The following is a 20,776-nucleotide window of genomic DNA, read 5'->3' as shown; positions in this document are numbered from 1 at the left end:
AAATCCAAAACACAGCTACTAGAAAGAAAATTAACTCTACCCCAGTCAACACCAGAATGATATCCACCCCTTATTCTATACCAACCTCATCATGCCCAGATCCCACACTTTCCAACACATCCCACATAACCACAACCACCTTTCCTGTCTTTTGACATATGTGCAGACATACACGCCCATAATCTATGGGCCATCCCTCTAAGATGTCCATTGGGTTCATTTAGTCCAGGACTTTGGGCTCTGTCATATCAGTCCTTCAAAGTGGAAGATGGTAAATTGGGTAAACTGTTGGGATTATGACATGCTGAACTCTGGTTCCATTCCTGCTGTGCTTGTCTGGTTCTATCATCGCTGCACTTTGCTCAGTTTCATCAGCACTCACTCTTCATTAATCTGAGCAACTCTAATACCATTGATATGGCATAAAATAACCAGAGTAGTGATGAAATAGAGTATTATACAGCAATTAACATCCTCATTGGTTTTTTTACCCAAAATCAAATCCCCTTGAGCACATCAGACTTAATCATCCTTCTGCATTACCCACTTAGTGCACCCAGGTCCCTGAGCAAATGTAATCCCATGGATGGGTCTGCCTGTGCCCAAGACAGAACAACCCAGATTGCCTTCTAGAACATAATTTTCTGTGTGCACTATAGAAACTTTATCCCCCCTTCTGCAGTATGTGAAAGTTTTGACTGGGCAAGGCCAGCCCATTTAGCAGATCCCCTAGTGTTAACTAACCAGATGGCTTTTGATAAACAGATATCCCAATGTCCCAGTATCCCTTGCTCTCAGAGTGACCTTTAACAGTCCATTGTATTGTCTGATTTTCCCAGAGGCTGATGCATGATAGGGAAGATGATATATCCAACTTTTTGGCCTAGGTGTCTATGAGGTTGCTGAGGAAACACAGTCCTGTATATCCTGTGGCTTTCATGTGCCAAATCCACAGCACAATAAACCTGGTAGTCAAACCTGGTAGTCCCCTTCTTTCACCCAGCTGGAGGCAGGGCCCCTGTAGTCCTGGTCACAGTATTTTTTACTACTTGCAGATACAAATCAGCCCCCATACTGGTGGGGCAGTATGAGAAACTGAAAAGGCCTTGGCTTCGTACAAGCACTGCTTTGCAACAACTAAAAAAAAAAAAATCAGTGTTATTCTCATCCTAAAGCCAAAACTGTTGCAGCCACTAGGAAGAAAATCAACTCTATCCCAGCCCAGGACACCACAGGTTTAAATCTTTTTAACTGATGCCTATTTTCAACAAGGATTACCAAACGATTAGTGCCCTGCTAATTTCAGCAGGGCAACAGAGGCAGCAGCAAACAGAGTACTTGTACACCCAAAAGCAAATTCACCCAAAAGTAGTTATTCAGTCTACTTCAAAAAGAGGAACTTAAGCAACATGTGACCTTGACATAGATGATCATTTAAAAGTGTGTTAACAAAAGCAAGCCTATGCTGAGGAATTTTCCTAAAGCCTTTTCTACGGCACAAATGATAGAAAAGTTTGTCACTTTTCTCATCAACCATCTTTTCTAGTTTTCTGTCCTCGTCACTGTTTGTTAACATACAGTAAGTGGGTCAAAACAATGAGTCATGTATGAAATGGCTATAAACCATATTAAGCCATGAGGGTTTGAAAATAAAACCTGCCACAATGAGTGGAGTTAAGAGTTGTGAAGCCTAGACCAGTAGTCTTCAAAGTGGGGTGTGTGCAAAAAAATCCAGTGGGGTGCAAGAAGAAAATACTAAAATTTCACCAGTATATAAAGTTTTAATATACACACATATACTTTTGTATGCAAATTAATACACATAGATTAGGGGTGCATGCTCAAAAATCTTACCAATAGGGGTGTGCGGTCAAAAATATTGGAGACCGCTGGCCTAGACCCTTTCTGTGTTTGGATCAGTCTTTGGAGACTTCAGCCAGTGGAGGCTCTAGGTGAGGCTTGGCTGGGCCACTGGGATCCATCAATGCATCAAGGGTCCTGCCAAGAGCCCACACTAGAGACAGCTAGGGAAAAGTCACACAGCCTGTTGGAGCACTGTTACAATGTAGCCTAGCAAATATCTAATTATCAACACTGGTCTACAGTGTTTAAAAAAGAAAAAAAGCCACAAAAAAATCTGCTTGTAAGAAGTAGGCCAAATTCAGCCCTGCTGGTGCATCCAACTAATTTACAGAGAGCAATCCCCACTAATTAGTCACAACTCGGCACAGATATTCCCTGTAGCTTATTAGCAAAGCCCACACCATTCTATTTCATACCTCTGCTACAACACTGGTGAATATAGCATATATTTCACTTGGATCACGTGTACTTGTGCAAGAAGCCCTGCCTATCCCTTCTGGGAAATAACCAGAGTGCCCTTCAGCACATGCTCCCAAACAGAATATAAAAGAAGTTGAAAGTAATAAAACTGACAAGGAAATCCCAGCTATGCAAGTCAGTCCTCTGGGACACTCTTATTACTTGGCCTTAAGGCCTCTGCCTTCATTTCAACACTCTGACCTACTACAGAGCAAAGAGCAATAGAAGATGAATAGAGCAGTCCTGCCCTCCTCTCATCCACTTTCCCCGGGTCAGCTCAAGGCTTTGAAGAGTCATCTGAAAAAAAAAAAAAAAAAACCCAAACCTGATCTGATAAAATACATTTGATCTGCTTCAACTTAGGATGAGCTTCTTGATTGGCTCTGGCTTGCCACAGGGCTACAGCAATGCTAGAGCCAGCACAAGAGAGGGAATCAGATCAGATGGACGGGTAGTTAAACAAAGGGGAAGGCAGCAGTGCTTCAGTCAGCTTAAAGCACGTGTGGGGCTGTAGCACACATGTGAATACAACCACCACCCTCACTTTAGCACAGTGCAGGCAGCAGTCCAGTGGAGTGATTATTCCCTTCCTATTAGCACTTGTGAGCTCCCAGCTGAAATCTGCTTGGCTTTTACACACAGACACAGCTCTAAAAAGAAACAGAAAACAACATGAAGGAGTCCAACAGAGTGCAAGTAAAATCTTGTGGTCACGTGAAGAAACTGCCTTTCCTCAGCCTGGACAACAGAAGGCAAAACCAGGTGCTACCTGAAGCCTGCTAAAAGGGGCACTAAGATGAGCCAAGCAGCTTTCTTCTCATCAACACACAGCAAGACACAAAGCAAGAGCCAAAACATGTAACACAGAAAATCCTAACCTGATGCAAGGGTTGTCCACAAGAAGAATGTTCAAGCAAGAGGGTGGAATCATCCTCTTTGGAAATTTTCAAAACTCAAATGGCCCTGCCCAATCTATTCTAACTGAGAAGCTTGTTCTACTTACAGCAAGGGACAGGGCCAGGTAACCCCCAGTGGTCCTTACCAGCCTAAATTTTTAACCAACATGCTACACAATCCACAGTATAATGTAACACATGCAAGGTCTACAACCTGCAGTGTCATTAAAACCAGATTTGCCCAGAAGCAGTCCAACTATTCACACATGCTTCATATACTATCCATATTCTAAGAGCTGTAAACACTAGATTTCAAATTTACTCAAATTATATTCAAGCTTGCCACAAAATAATTCTTTTCCTTTCTCAAAGTCACTTATAATTTCATACAGTCTTAATAGATCATTTCAGATACAAAGCTATAAGCCACTATTTTTACTTTCTGTAAAAAGCACAAGATAATGGATAGCTTAGAAGAGCAACATTTTTAACAGTAATTTCCAAAAAGTGTGTTATAATCAACATCAAAACTTGGTAAGTCACACATAATTTTATCTGCAAAATTTCTGGAGAAATCGAGCCTTAAAAATTTTGTGCAAATACATGGGATCAATCCCTGACCGGCAGCATGACTCCTGAGAGTGAACACTGACCTTTGGAAATCGATGCTTTAGAGCAAGGTAATGACTGCTATAGCTAAACCTTTATAATGGGAGATAATCAAACTTGCACACAGTAACATATACAGCACCTGAAGCAATTACTGTTGGAGTTCTGACATACACCCACTAACCCTCACAACTTCAGTATGCCTTTGTACACACCCTGTCAGCAGGAATTCTGATGAGATCTCTCTCATGCTTTATAATGAACCTGTCCCGTCAAATCTTCTGAATTGTTCTGCTGCTCTATCATTCTCCATTCAGAATTTTAATCTACAATCCCAACAGTAACTTCACTACGGAATATCTGAAGAAATGCATTGCCACTGGAAAAACAATGACCACAACAACAAAACCAGAACAAATCAGTTACTGCAACAGTCACTGCAGAGAATAATACTGCTGTGAACCAAGTGTGCTACATCAAATTCATGCCATTTTCATCCCTCACAACCTTTCTGAGCACAGATGGAAGATAAGTCTATTTAACCCAACCCATCTCTTGCTAAATTACATAAAAGGATTGCAGCAGCATTAAGTGACTCCACACTGACTGCAGAAGTCAAACACCCAGAATTGAAGTCCTTCCCACACAAATTTTCACCCCAACTCTCATTAATTTCCACAGTGCTAATATTTTGCTCTGTGTGCTTCTGAACTAGAGGGGAAAAGCCTGAGCTGTTTTCTCATCCACTGGGTAACATATCATCTTAGTGTGCACTACAGGCTGCTAAGGTGCTGTAACCACTGCCTGCCTTACCCTGTCAGCTCTGTCTCAGGTTCCTATCCAACAGGCAGCCTCGGATTCAGTGAAGGAAGCTCCTACACAGGAACAACCCGACCTCATCTGCGTTCTCTGCAACACACAAGTGTAAGAAAGGAGTATCAACTCAAACTCTTATTACCATATAGTTTATTCTTAAATTTCAAGTCAATACTTCTTTTGAGCAATCTAGTATCCTGCAAAGTGAATTTCAGATTCTTGTAAGTAACCAAGACTGTATCTTATAATTAACTTAAAAGCTGCTCTCCATGTCAAGCCCTCTGTTTTCAAGGAATTCATTTTTACATGGATGGAATACAAAAATTGCTATTAAGAGGTATTTCTACTTCCCCCTCTCATTACTGTAAAAAAATTATATGCTGCAGAATAATGACACAGTACTCAAGGGAAAAGAGGTAAATATTGAAAAATTCATTCCAAACTAAACCTCACTCCAAAGTCATAATTATCCAAAAAATGTCACTTCAGGACAACAGGACTAAGGAAAAAAATATTCATTTTAAAATGCACTTTGTAAAACACAAGGACTTAACTACTCACTTATAAACTAACTATGCTGTATTTATATCCTACAATGTGAAATCACTCCTTATGAATATTTTCTTTTCCAGAGTAATCAAAAAAAGCAACTACTACACTATTGCAAAATCTACCAGGAACTGTGCTCTAAAAAAGAGTCAACAAAGTAGTAACACAGTTCATTATGCAAGCACTAACTTTCCAATTATACAAAAATAAGTTTTCATTCCAAGAATCTAAATCTGAACAGTACTCCTAAGATGAATTTACAATGCCTGAAATTAGCTGTAGAATTTAATCATCAATATTTCAAAGACATCTGTATGTAACAGAGTATGAGAAAAATTGGTAATTTTAAATATTCAAAAGAATTTTGTAGGATCTTTCTAAGAAAAACTGCTCTAAAAAATAGAAACTATTCAGGAATCAGAAAAACAGCAACAAGAAAAGGAACACAAAAAGTGCTTCCTCTCAGGAACTGCCAGGCATAACATTATGCCTCTTCACGATAATTAAGATCTGGCAGATGAGCACCTAAGAGCACAGGCAGGATCCTCACACAATTGTGAAATACCAGCTCCACACACAGAAGGGCAAATAAACACCACACACGAAAACACGGACAACCTACAATAGGATGTTTATCCAACTCCTACATTTCCCTTTAGTACGCCATTTAAAAAAATACTAATTTGAGTCTGCCAAATGTGGTAACTTATCCAACTTCCAAAAACTATCGTGATATTTTAGTATGTTACAGGAAAAAAAGGAAATGTGCAGTTCAACTAACAGTATGTATGGTAAAGGCTAATGCAGCTACAGTCAAGTACACGTGTAAACCCCCAGTGTGGCTTTCTACAGTCTGATTTCCCTCACACACATGTTCAGCACAGAATTTCTAATTTATTCAATACAAGCTTTTTCCTACTGCATCCAGAGCCACTCTTGGCAATACTAAAATCTTGACAAAATTTTTGTCAGGAAACAGACTTTTTTAAACCACACAGAGAAAATCCAGAGCAACCTCAGCCTGAAAGTCAGGATGCTTCCTTATCCCATGGGATTTCCCAGGCTAAAGGCTGGGCTCAGTCAGACATTTTCCCCAGCAGTGACTATCCTCATCACTAGGCTATGGCCTGTTTTGGGCTCTGTCCTCCAAGTTGCTCCACCACATACACAATTCCTCGGGAATTTCAATATTCATAAAACATTTTGAAAGGTCCCGGTTTCACCCCAAAAGGTGCACAGGAGGTGTGATCTCAGCAGCTCCTTAGGAAGGAAACATTCACAGCCCAGAAGATATTCGATGCTCTTAAGCATTTCTACAAACTATTGTATGCTATAGTAGAGACTGTTAGCACGTTATTTGTGCAAAACAATACTCCAAGGAACGTGGAGTCAGTCCCTCAGATGGTTTTTACCTTACTCGAGAATACTCCACTTTCATAGTCGTCATTGTGAGCATGTAGTTTTCAGAGATTTTGAAAAAATACTCTGCAGTCCCATAACTTCTTTATGAACAGATCATTTCCCAGGTGATTTATAAACCAATGCCCAATTAATACCTTTTCATTGCCACTCTAGTCCACGCTAGTTTAAAAACCAATCTTTGCCACAAGCACAGTTCAGATGAGCTACTATCTGCTACCAACAGCAAATAATTAGCTGAACAGCCATTTATACTCCTTCCAGTTATTATGTTTGGGAAATCTACTGAAAATTGAATAGGATGAATTGACAGATGTGTAACTACTTCAGCAGTGCAGTCCATATCAACACCCCAAATCCAAGCTGAAAATCCTCCACACTGTCCTTGAAGCCAATGCCTTGCTGAATTGGAGATTTCACCACCTATTTCAGTGGAGCCAAGATAACTTCTGTAGTTGACTTATCTCAAATTCAAGCTCCAACACCAGATCTCGAAATTCCACGCTTGGATCAAGTTCACAGTAAATCTACTGCAAGTTCCACCTGAGACAAGGCATAAAGACCTCACAAAAATAATCAGCCTCTTGTAATGAAGTTAAATCTTTCTCTCCAGGCCTTCCCCCTCTTCACCACCCTTTCCCTGTACCTTCAAAGAGAGAAAGCTTACTGTGTGACATTTTTACAGTGATTTTGCCTGCTTTCTGTTTCTTTTGGTAAGGATTCTCTTAACTCTAGAAGATCTTTAAACTAGTGCAAGAAAAGAAAGAAATAAAAAAACCTTGATAGTCTCTCTGTGCTAGTTAATGATGGTAATCTTTATTTTGTCTAAAACATCAACAATTCTCAAACAAAGCCAAATAATACTGACAGAGTAGCTGGGTTTTTTCCCAACAATGAAAGCAGGAACAAATAAACAGTTAGAAATAAAGATACACACATTCATTTAACTATGTGATTACCTGGAAAAAACCTCAGTTCAGGTTGGTGCTAATGCATTTATGGTGGTGCAACAAGGGCCTTCCCCAAACTGCTCACTCTGTCTTTCAAACTAAAATAGTGGCAGGTCACAATGAATGTTAGAACAGTATTATTTTCACTGCTTTTGCTCTACCATTAAAAAGGAAAAACTTTTTTTTGTAGATAACCCCCATGTCTATGCTGGACCAGGTATACGACAATAAAAAAACCTTTCAAGTACAGATGCAGCTTATTCCAGCAGAACCACTGTAAGGAATTCTGCCAGCTCTCTGCACAGTGACTACATTATCAAAGAGGCTCTTATGCCTGCTCTGTAGCTACTACTTAGACAGGAATGACACTTTCATACTCACTGCTACATCTACTTTAAAAAGCACCAGCCATTAGATTTACCACAAGCCTAATGCAGCGTGAAGAGGCACGATCATTGACCATTAGAGCCTCACTGTGAAACTCAACTGCAGTTATGTAGATACAACTTCTCTGGAACCCATGTGCAAGTACACCAGCAAAAATCTGAAAAGACAGCAGGCAGCACACCCAGGCATCCTTGACTGCAAAGCTCTTCAGCTCTAGACTACAGACTTTACTGGAAAATATCATGAATACAGAAAGGGACCTTGGAGGAAACTGGAAATGCAGCTTATACTACAGGAACTTTGAGAGTTTCCTCTCAGTACAATTAAACTAAATACATAAACTGTACTGGAAACGGACAGGTGAAGGAGTTGGGGCAGGGGAGCTGCACATCCATTAAGTGATGTACTTAGCTACAGCACAACCAGTATTTTCAATTCAAGGATACAGGTATCACACACAGAGCAAGCACTCAAAGTATGAACGAAACAAGCACACACCTAAACACCCGAGTATCACACCAGTGAGTAAGCCAAGGTGTATGAATGAATGGAAGCACAACCAGGCTACTGTATCAACATGTGGAGCTTTGCATTCCTCCCACAACGTCAACAAGCCATGCCCAATGCAAAGTGCTGCTCACAACAACAAGGACAAACTATTAAGCTCAGACAGGCTTAATAAAACACATCTAAAAATAACAGGTCTGGAATTTCTAAATAGTAACCAACAAAGTTCTCAGTGCAGGATGAGAATATACTGTGCTTTAACACAAGCAGGCCAGTGTACAGATATATATATATAGTCATTTGGCAAGTACTAGGCCCTGAGAGAACATAAACCAGTCATTTTTATCCCATTTCTGCCATTTCTTCACTATTTTCACAAATTAATGAAGAAAACCACACAGAGTCTTCCAGACATTAGGGCACACGAGAGAAATTTTATTATTCAAAAGTATGCTACCATTTAAAAAAAAGGAATTAACTGCCTTGATCCCAAGATGCCTGTTAACAAAAACAAACACTTCAAGAAACAATGACTTTAATGAGGTAAGATTTCTGAAATATGTGAACAAATCCTGTACTCCACATTCAAAATATTTGTAAACAATTAAAGTTTCATAGCTGGTGTTTTTTTCAAAGCTAAAATGTTACCAGGTCCTCAGTCTTTTTTAAAAAAAGAGTTTCTATCCAGACAATTTTTTAATATATTCCAAGCAGTGTCTCTCACAGAAATGTCAGCTAAAACCCTTCAATATCAACAGGCAAAAAAATTTAAAGAGCCTTAAGATTATTCCTTAATTTAAAAAAAATCTCCCACTTCCATCTGGAATGAACAACGAAAATGAGGAAGCCCTCCTCTGATGTGTCAAAAAACATAAACCCAAGAACTACACAAGCATTCCACACTCCTTAGCGGGCACAGCATTAAGTTGGTCTGGCAGCACACTTTGCTCTTCCCAGGTACAGGTGATGTTTGCATTAAACTCAAGCCTCATGAGCTCAGAGCAGATCATAAAGAAATGGTTTTTTTTAAAAAAAAAAACCACGTGGTTTTGGGAAAAAAAGTATTTGCAGTGCTCTTCCTAAAAACACCACCCAAAAAAACTAAAAATACGTGAAGTTGGAGCTGCCAAATTAAGTGATTTGGAAGAGACAGCTTCATCTAAGACAAAGTAGCAATAAAAATTTGAAAATATGCTTGTCCCCCCCACCAAAAAATTACAAAGTAACAGCAACAAAATGAACAACCTACCCACCAAAAAATTACCTAAGCTTTTCTTTTTGCAAGCACTTGTACAGGTATTGAAGGCTCTTCAAAGAATACCTTGCCCTATGTACTACACCGGATCATTTTGTAAAGGTAGATTTCTTTTTTAATATCATGTTTTATTTTTTGGTCATCGTTCATAAGATCCAAATCATTTTTTAATTCAGCTATACGCTGAATGACAAGGAACGCGTATTTCAGAGGTAAGGAAACAAGCTCAGAAGGGATGTCGGCGGGATTGAAGCTGCGTGCACGGGCCCGTGTGAGCCGAGCCCGTTTAACCGCTCCGCAAGACGGTGACCAAGGACTAGGATAGGAGTGTGGGGGACGGGAGGGAAGCAAGGCTTTCAGGATTTCGGGGAGAGGCACCCAAAGCCCAAGGCAGGAACGCTTCTCAGAAAAGACACAGAAATATGGCCCGAGCCGGAGCGACGGCACCGCCCCACACGGCGCGGCGACAGCAGAAAGGACCTTAAAATGGCGCCCGTGGGGGAGGAGAGCGGGTGAAACTGCGCAACAAACGCTGGCAGGGAGCCAGGCAGCGCCATCTTCCCGCTCCCCCGCGCAGCCGGGGCTGCCTGCCCGCCGAGCCCGGGCACGGCCGGGGCCGCCGCCGGAGCCGCTCTCCCTCTCCCCTGCAGCCCCTCGGGCACCCCGCGCTGCCGAGCCGGGCAAGGAGGGAGAGCACCGGCGAGCAGGCAATGGCCAAAGGCAGAGGCCTCCACATCTCATTGCTCCCCACAGTGACTAGGAACAGCTCTAAGTAAATACAAACTTGCCCTTATACGTCGTTCGATTTTGGCCGGCTTTTAACGTCTCTATACCTGTTTTCTGCCATTATCTAACTGAATTTTGCAATTAATACCAAAAAGCAAAATATAATTTACATACGGAATACCGCCCATGACTCAATAAATGTGAACAGTGACCATTTCAGAAAATCCCCTTCGCAACCGAATACTGTTTTAAGCCACAAGTTAAAAAAAAAAATCTATTTACAAAATATTGTTTCTTTTACGCAAAATAATCCCAGAAACACAAAGGATCAGATTCACATCCACTCTACAGCGAAACCAAAGGGGTCACTCCAGAAAGAGACGCTTTATTGTGTTTTAAAAAGGCGTTACAATTAAATATTTTCTCTCTCCAAAAGAAAAATTTAAAAATCATATAAATAAAATAAAAGGCACATCGAAAAACTTGATCCCGAAAAGACAAAAAAAAAAAAGCGCATTAGCCCAAACCTACCGCCCGAGCATTTCGCGCACCCACAAAAAGCGGCACGGTTTCCATTCCTCGGTTAAAAGCAGGAGGCACGGAGCGATTCGGAGAAAATTGCAAATAAAAAACCAAACAAATCAAATCAAATCTAGTGGCGACACCGAAAACGAGAAAATGAGTGAAAAATAAATCCCCAGAAGGTACAAATCTGAGACACAAGCTCAAAGAAAAGACAAGATTAGGGTGGTGGCGAGTGGAAGGGGGAAAGGAAAAAATCAAGCCATGAGCGAAAAAGGAAAAAAGAAAAGAAAAATCCTTCCCAGCTGCACAGCCAGGAGAGAGACGAAGTGTCTCCATTTTCCCGACGAGGAGGAAGAAAAGACTGTTTCACAGACCACAGAGCTTTAGAGAAAAGCAAAGAAACGAGGGGGGAAAAAAAGAGGGAGGAGATTTGAAAAGATTATTTTTCTTTCTCCCTCACACACTCTCTCTATCCCCCTCTCTCCCTCTCACTCTCTCACACTCACACATACACACACACACACTCTCTCTCCCTCCTCTCCTCTTTTCCATCCCTCTCTTGATGGCCATCAAGGGGGCGGAAAATTAAAAAAAAAAAAAAAAAAAAAAAAAAGACAACAACAACAACTAATTTTAAACCGGCTCAATCAATGAGTCATTAAAAGAGATTTTTCTTCCCTCCTCTCCTGAATTTGCATGGCATCAGCAAGAAAAAAAAAAAAAAAAAAAACCCACCCCAAACCTCTCCCCTCTCTGCAGCTATCAGCCCGGACCTGAAACCTTATCTCTCCCTTCAACCCCCCCCCCCGCGCCTTTATTTTAAGAAACAACTTTTTTTTAAGTGCCCTCAGCAGCCACCACCACCAGCCTCGCGGAAAAAAAAAATTAATATATATAGTTCATTTCCATGTGAATCCACATCTGCCCAAACAACAGCCACCCACAAAATATCCCTCTTCTTCCTCCTCGTCTCCCCTCTCGCTCGCTCTCTCTCTAGATATATATTTATATACATAGCCCCAGAGCCAATAGCTCTCTGGGCTGAAACCTAATATCCTGGTTTTGGCAACTCCTGGCTGTTAATTTGCTCCTCTTTCTTTTCTGTCTGTCTGGAGATAGATTTCCCCCCTCTCTTTTCCCTCCCCGAAGGAAGGGAGGAAGGAGGTTGTGTGTTTTTTTTTTCCTTGAAATTTTTATCACAAAATTATAATACACTCAAAGGGAAACTCACCGTCATGAAAAAGCAGTGCCTTGTCAACGGGGTTTCTTCGCCATCACATCAGGGGCTGGCAGTGTAGGAGAGAGAGAGGGAGAGCGAGAGAGCGAGGGAGGGAGGGGGGAGAGCGAGCGGGAGAGGGAGCGAGCGAGAGAGGGGGAAAGAGAAAGCGAGCGGGAGGAGAGCGCGGCTCCGCTCGGCTCCGCTCCGCGCCCGCACCGCCACCGCCACCGGCACCGCACCGCACGGCCAGGCCCGGCACGGCTCGGCTCGGCACGGCCGCGCAGCTCCGCCGGGACACAACGCCGCAGACCGGCGCCCGGGCACACGCACCGCCGCCCTGGCATGATGAGTCCCCAGCCCCAGCGCGATCCTCGCTCCGCGTTTAAAGACAGGCCCTTTAATCAACTTTGGCTCTTTTGGGGGTTTTTTGGGTTGTGTTTCTCAAAGACGGAGGTCTGGAGACCTAGCCTGAGCTGCTGGCTTTAGGTTAAAAGTTGGGGTTTGTTTGGGGGTACAGGAAAGTAAAATAAAGTTTTTATCCTATTAAAATTAACGTTAATGTTAACAATTCGGTTGGTCTCCTTCATATTAAAGCTGTAAACCACTATAAGCTTTGTGGGCGGGAGGGGGTCCCCAGAAAAATAAATGCAAGGGCAGGGGGCTCCCCAGAAAAATAAATGCAAGGTCACCTTGAAAAAGACAAGATTTGATCCCCTGACAAGCTACAATATTTTAAATATTTTTAGATATGTTCTTACCAGCCTTGCTGGAAGCAAATCACATTAACTGCAACTGCTTTAAAAAGTTTTGGGTAAACTAAAGATGTTAATTTGAAGTCAAAGGTTATAGCACTGAGAGTTCATTGATGCTATTCTACAGTTTACTTTAACTAAAAGCATTAACAACTTTATTCAAGGCTTTTTCGTTGTAGAAAACTAATCTAACTTACACCATTCACTTAATTCATTAATTGAAAACAATTTAATTCTAAAAAATATTTTTGCAGATAATTCAGAGAAGCCTGGTTTATTTTAAAGAATTTTGATTGAAAACAGATTTTTAGCATGCAGAGCTATGTATAGTAATGCTTTTAAAACAACAAAAAAAAATCTCTTTAAGACCCTTTTTCTGCTAGTAATGGTAATTCCCAAGGACTTTACTATTTTATTCCTAAGTAACTTTGTTAAAACTCCTTAGAGAAAAGGATTTGAAGACTTTATTTAACAGCACATCCTTCTTTATTAGCTTCACGCAGCTCAAAAGAACTCTTAAAATGTTTTCCTTTTTCTTAGCAACTGTATCAAAATGGTTATGGGCAGTGTACTAAGAGGATCTTCTCAAAGAAGTTGCCCAGATTGCTTGTCTTAAAAAATCTCAGCACCTCAGCATTGTTTTTCAATTAGAATCTGGTTATATTCTTTTTTTTAATTAATCAAACAATTCCAAACTTTTCCCAAAGCCAAAACTCACCTACAAACCTTGTTTATATGCATACCCACAGCAGAAAACTGAGGTGAAGTTTCAAGTCACTCCCTTAGTGGAAGGGCTGGGCCCAAGCAAACAAACCTTAGCACGAGTCCAGCTCGTGATCCAGATCCTTTGTGCAGCCCAGACGGAACCTGCACAGGCCGTGCCTCAGCCATCAGCCAGAATATTAACTGCACTTCTCATGAATGCAGCAGGGACCCCAACAGCCACAGTATGGACAGAAGCGCCACATTCCAGAGCTCTGGAAGAGTGATAAGCCTACACTCCTGACACCAGCGTTAGAAAACCCAGAAGGCCAACACTTCAAGGTTCCTAACTTCAGTAAATGCTTCGAGGCCAAACCCTGCCTGAATTCAAACCTACTCAGCTCCATCGGCTTTGGAGAGTATGCCCAAGTGAGAACTTGTATGGAGGGACACCACGAGCATTCCGATTTGGTTAACAGGAAGGAACTTTGCTTCAGAGGTTAAGGCCCAGCATCTGATCAGTATGTTGTTCTTATTACTCTCCCAGTCCTAGAGAAACCACAGACAGGAAGTAGGCAACACGATACAAAGAAGGAACTGGAAAAAGAAAGACAAATGATTTTGAATGGATTCTGTTATCATAAGAAACACAAGGAGTCCTACGTAAATTTTCCGTGATGTAAGTACGTACCATAACTTACTTTCCCTGAAGAATGTTTCAAGGCTGCATTGACAAGAGCATTACTAAGCAGGTACAGTACAAAAAGGGAAGGAGAGCTAACACCATTTCTACAATGAAGCACCCTGTAGTAATTAGATTTCTCCTTATCTACACACATTTGGTATATTTGTTCACAGGTATAAATGGCTACCAAAAAAAAAAAAAATAAAAATCAAGGGTTGGATGTAACTTTATAGGTCATATTGAAGTACACACAATGTTACCTGCAATACTAAGAGGTCTGAATGCAGTCATCAGCTGTAATGTTATCACTTTCAGGTGTACTACAGAATTTCCCAGACCATGTTTGTAAAGAACTACTGCTTTTTCCTGGCAGGTACTCATGCTGCTTTAAGAGCATCACGTGCTATTTCAGAACTGGGTGTCAATGCCCCAAGAGGTTGCCCCTCTTCTCACTGTCTTACTGCATTAATACAAAAGACCCTTGTATGTCAACATTTTTCTACCTCAAGGTCACCTGCTCAGAGCTGTCATCTTCAACCAGAGTCCTAGGTACAATGCACAATCAGTTGCTGCCTTTCTTTAGCTTTCACAATCCCATTAATACATTTTCCTGAAGAAGCTTTATAAGGAGCAAGGGGAAATAAGCATGAGAAGAAGGAAAGGCCAGTGTCAAAAGGAATAAGAGAAATCTTTAGATAGACAGAGAGACATTGGTGTAAAAACAGCTATTGGGAACATCACATGCACCCATCACACAACAAACTACTTGGCTGTATTTTGACACCAGCTGTCAAACTGTGGCCATGCTGTTTAACAAGTACCACTCTCATAGGTGTGCAAAGACACCAAGCGACATTTGGAGTGATCTGATACATTGTCCTGAAATGACAGACTGTGGAACCAAAAACTATGCTTAGATATTGAGAGGGAGAAAATAAGGGGGTACAAAACACCCTCATTCATTCTGTCTCCACGTTTCTCCTACCTCAAGTCACTTTGTTGTATTCAGCCCATTTTTCCAGGTCTGCATCACATGCATTCCAATTCTTGTGCAATCATAAATTAGTACCCCAAAAGAAGGTAAAGCAGCAGTAGATTCATAATGAAGAATTTAAGGACTATGCTAGTGCATTAAAGGAATTAATTCCACAGCCATCCCAAGATTCTTGCATGAATAGATGTTTTGTAAGCCCAACTCACTGCATCCTTTCAGGGATATATTGCATGGATAAGAATGCCATTTGCTCCACTGCAGCCTTGCTTCCTCAGACTGAATCATTCAGCTCTATTAATGGCACTTCTTCCTCCCATGCTTTCTCTTTTCATTCATTAATGTGTTTCTTATGTCAGCTCATCACCAGTCACACCTTTTACCCATCTACATGTGGCTTAATTAATTAATTATTTAAATAAGAATAAATAACTAAGCTTGAAGGCACAGAAGCAAATAGGTCATCATTAAAGGGCACAAGCAATAGAGAGGTAGAGGTCACTCGAAAAGTAGGGCTCCCAAATACAGTGCCATGAAGGCAGACAAGGACTTGAACTTGGAATACAAATGTAACATACCACATGAAAAATTCAGTTCAATATCCATATTAACCACCAAATTTTGAATAATTACCACCACTATTTTGATGACTCATCAGTAAAAATTGCCTAAACATTACCATGTTCAGCTTGATACCATGCCTTCTTTACCCAAAACAGTACTTACAAAACCTGGGTCATAACTGCATGATGTAATTTGTAAAGCTCTATGACTCTAGGATCAATCATCATACCAAAGACAGGACTACCTAACCAAAGGTATCTTAAGGGTGGTTGGTAAGGACGTAGGTAGTAAGAGGGGGTAATGAAGAATGAACCTCAGAACAAGAGACTTACACCAATACTAGAAGACAGACAGGTTTCTGTGACTGGAGATTGTGTGTAAGCCAACAGGGCTGGTCTGTGATTAATCTGAAGAGGAGATTTTGGAGAACTGCATTTCTCTGAGATGGGAATCTGACATACAGCAGACAATTAAGTAAAGCCAAAGAACACATAGTGACTGGAGGTCCCATTTAAACAAATGGGAATTCAGAATTATTACTGGAACAGATCTAGAATTACTATATCATTCTCTAGGTTATTTAAATAGTCTCATATTCTTCAGCTTACAGTACCTTAAAAAGAAGAATTAAGTTTGAAAGATTAATAGCTCTCACTTCCAAGTTAAAATAATCTGAAGATATTCAGCTGCTGAAATCTATCAGAAAAAAAAACCCTCACCTCTGGAGACAGAGCTTTACTACAGAAGTAATGGAGAAGTAATCTTGCACAACTAACACTGCCAAAATTGATAGAAGAATTTAAACTAAAAATGAAGGCAGAGACTGGGATAACCTTCCATCATATTCAGAGTTAACTTGGCTAGCACAGAGGAATGGGAAAAAAATCATGTAAGTAAGGATACAGAAATATACAGATGAGGATATTAATGAATAGACAGAAGCAAAGGTTTGGGGCTTGTTTGGGATTTTTTTTTTCAAATGCAGCAGTAATTTAAAACAGCATCCAGGCAATGAAACTAACAAAAGAACCATTCCTAATGCAACTGAGGTGTTGTGGATGATATTTTAAAAAATTAAAATCAAACAAATAATAGGAGGAATTTAAGCAAAAAAAGGAGGCCTAAAACATGAAATGAGGTGACATATGGATACAGAAACACAGTGGAATAGTAAATTATACCAAAGGCATTTGTGTTCTTGAAAGAAACACAGGCATGCTAAGCTATACTTGTATAAGGACAAGACAAAATGGAGGAACAGAAGGGACATTATAAAGCACCACCTAAGTCAAAACTTTTGAGACAGAACAGCTTTTCTTGGATATTACTGAGTCTCTGCTATGAGATCAACTGGGTAAGATTTGGATATGAATGAAGATTGCTGCAAAAGAAGTCTTCATTTTATCACTAGAAACGGTATCAATATGAATGGAATTTATTCTCAGATTTAGACTGAAGAACAAATGCTAATAATAGGAGGAGGAAGCCCTCATTCAAAATGATAGCTGACAGACTTTTTCATAAGATGAATAAATGGCAAAAAGAATACAAGTATAGTTTTATCCACTAGGGAATATACTACAGGAGAGCTAATAGGAAAACTTGGATATGACTTGGAGTTAATTCCATTTAAATTACTCAGAAAGATAAATGGAGTATTTTTGCAAGTAAGAGTCACAATTCCAAAACAGAAAACTTTGATATGCTATTGAACCTAGGTGGTCCATTGAACTGGCTAGTCCAATAACCATAGTTTTCTGAAATGCATTTTAAAAAATAATTGTGAAACTATCTGAAATGTAAAGCAAGGCAATGAAAAAAGTCTCTCAGCAATTCCATAATTAATGGAATAATTGCCTCAAAGGGAAAGTCCATAAAGCAGTATCTGTAGCTTACATACTATGTCTTCAGAATTTAACTACAGTCAATTAGCAAGTTAGGATTCTATACAGCAGTCAGCAGCTAGACCTGGACCAAACCTAAGTGATTTGCTGCTCTTGAGCTCTTGTGTTTAGCATATTTGGGCCTTGCTTTGTTAATCTGGAAGTACCTCTTGTCATAAAATTCTGTGCTTTGAAGTCTGTCCCTGGTTTGGAAGGATAACAAATTTTTGTAGAAATTAATCTGTTTCTCCACCTTTAGCTCTGGAAATACCAGGTTCTCAGAAGGGACCAGCTCAGACTAGTTTCCAAACAAGTGCACCTTGACGGGTTGGAATATAATTACTGTCTTAAGCATTCCCAAGGATTACATTCAAAGCTTTTGCATTACTCACAGCAATTAAGTTGCACCAAGTAAGTTTCATAGTTTTAGCTTTAACACGCTAATTAGTGATTTAAAAACACATGTATTTTACATTGTCCTGGCTTTCCATATGGCCAGATATATAAAGCACAGCATTTTAGTGGAAACAAAGGGTTTCAAAAAAACAATCAGTATGCCAAACGTAATGTTCAAAGAATTTCTTTCTTCCAGATGAACCGAGATACAGTAACTCGACATGCACTTTTAATGAAGCCCCATTGCACCGTGAAAAATGTGCAGCCTACAGTGTCTTAAATGAATCATAATATGCTTACATCTTTAATGTCTGATCACAGTACCAGAGGAGTTCAAAGAGCCCTTACTAAAACCATCAGTAGAATATGCTGGTTGCACAAGCCACTGAAGTACCTACTTTGTAGCCAGAAGTAATTATGCTGCTCTGCTAATCTCTGCTGCAGAAACTCCATCTAACAGACAGAGATCACATCTATCAGATAAGAGCTCTATGCAAGGCACAGAGGCTGCTGCTTTTCTTGAAAACACACACAGCATTTTGTGTGTGTGACGGTGCAACACACATGCACACCTTTGAAATAAAAATTGTCAGTGTTGGGAACACATACTGATGATAATGAATAACTCAACTTCCTTCCTTCCTCTGCTTGAGAGACTGCAAATCTACATCTTGAAATCACGCCACATCTGTGAGGTTCCTGACTTTCACAAGCACAGGAACCTCAGGTGTAAGAATCCATTGTTATGAAGCTGAACACACAGTTGCCTCTGTGGATCTCCCTTTTATTCCCTGCCTTCTTAAAATAATGATGGAACAAGACAGGATCTTGAACCTTCAGCTGAACTACGCAATACATCTCACTTAAAAGGCTGTGAGGTAAAGCTGTTGAGCTATAGCAAATCAGTACGAAATATTTCAGGTAGATAGCATTCATGACTGATAACCATGGGACACAGATTTAAATCTGGAAGCACGCACAGAGCTCATATTTTGGACTTTCACAGCACTAGATCAAAGTAAACAAGTGCAACCTGCAACTTCACAGACAAAACAAACGACACTGTACAGTCCAAACAATGGCAGAAGGTCTTACTGAAATGACTGCTATATACTTTCTAACCAGAGAAGAATGAAAGCACATCCAAGTGGGAAAAAATAGAAAAAAGCATAACACAGAGAATTATGTACCTTACTTTTTTCTCATACCCTAAAACAGACAAACTACTTGTTACAGCTTTCCCAAATGACTCCAAGCCTGAGCTAGAAGGCTTACATTTTATTCAGGTGGTTACTGTTTGGCACACTAAGCAGCCTCAAAACATAGAAGTTGCTGCCAGCAAAGTCAGGAAGAAAATTGTCAGTCTTTGTATGACCACAAAAAAAAAAGCACGTATGCACATGCCAGTATCAATTATACAAAAACCTCAAATTGCAAGTCTGGAAAGTAATACTGGAACATCAAGATGAAGCAGTTGGAAGAATTTTAGAGCTCCTTTTTTAATTTCTCATTATGGTCATACATCTCACCTTCCTGTGTCTGGGTATTTTTTTGCTTTTAACCAAATAACCAATTGTGTGCATTAGCAAGGTGAAAAGATTCTAGTCTCTCCCAGAAGCTCCTATTCACAAGGGTATTTGGTCCTCATTAATTTAAACTTCCAATCATCTATAGAAAAAACAACTCAGAATATCTAGCACTCTAAGTGCCCAGATACAATGAGTAATTATACTACAGTATAAAATACTTAACATTTATTCTGTGCTGTGTACAGTAACGTTTGCTTGCAATCCTTCCATACATGAAGTTCTTTTACCCAGTGCAATTCGTCTACTGGCTCACATCTATATAGCAACACCAAAGCCATACTCCAGGAATATTTGTGCATATGAAAAACAGCAAAAAGCTTTTTCTGTCAATATCCTCACTATAAGCACTTCCATCACTGTTACCACCTGTATTAGCTAGACTCATGGGAGCATAAGGCAAAAAGAGCCTGCTAGCTAAAATGAAACTTCTATATCTTTCAACAACATGGAAATAAGGATTTTATTCCTTACGGAGAATTAATTGCACCATATTCCTGCCTAATGGAACAGTGCTGCAATAACTGCAGGGGTAGATTTGACTATTTATTAGGAAAAAACGCCTAATACTACTAAATGTACTAAATTTAAACAAATTGGTAGGAAAAAATATCAAGTGAGAATATTTCAATACCCTTTCTTTTTCATGACTGAGCATACTCCCCTTCTACAGAGTAAGAGGCTTTAATTTTTAAGGCTCAATCTAATTCTTCAGAATCAAAATTCTGAACAGGCAGTAAAGCAACAGATGTAATGCCGCATTAAGAGCTGTAATGCATCAAACACTTCACCTATCCCACTGCCCATCCCATCTGCTCCAAAGTGCTGCTGTTGCATAACCATCCCTTGCAATCCCCTTCGTTTTTATGTTAACACTGTTAAGGAAGGAATTTTCTCTATTTTAGTGTGAGTCCTCAATACACTGCAAGGATTAAAGGCATTTCACTGCTTTTCCTCTGTCATCCGAACTGGACTGACATTATCACACGAAAGGTTCGGGTACTCCTTAGGTTCTAACAATATATCATTTCTAACAC

At 40.2% G+C, this 20,776-nt stretch overlaps 1 protein-coding gene across 5 annotated transcripts in view; it reads right to left on the bottom strand.

Moving 5' to 3' along the window:
* Positions 1-20,776, bottom strand: part of BICRAL (BICRA like chromatin remodeling complex associated protein) — a 44,707-nt gene that overhangs the window by 22,721 nt on the left and 1,210 nt on the right. Inside the window, exons 1-2 of one of the 5 annotated variants that reach the window (XM_014887410.2) lie at positions 12,193-16,590; positions 4,641-4,736 (exon numbers count right to left, since the gene is read on the bottom strand). The exons of 1 other annotated variant lie outside the window; for it this stretch is intronic. The gene's annotated coding sequence lies outside the window, so the exon portion shown is untranslated. Of the gene's footprint in view, positions 1-4,640; positions 4,737-10,967; positions 11,675-12,192; positions 16,591-20,776 lie in introns of those variants that run through there. 3 more of the 5 variants (XM_014887408.2, XM_014887411.2, XM_014887412.2) reach the window with 3 other exon arrangements.

Source organism: Sturnus vulgaris, chromosome 3 (genome assembly GCF_052056855.1).
Source record: "Sturnus vulgaris isolate bStuVul1 chromosome 3, bStuVul1.hap1, whole genome shotgun sequence".
In the NCBI taxonomy this organism is placed as follows: Eukaryota; Metazoa; Chordata; class Aves; order Passeriformes; family Sturnidae; genus Sturnus; species Sturnus vulgaris.
The sequence above is the reverse complement of the archived record's forward strand: the minus strand, read 5'-3'. Positions and strand labels throughout refer to the sequence as shown.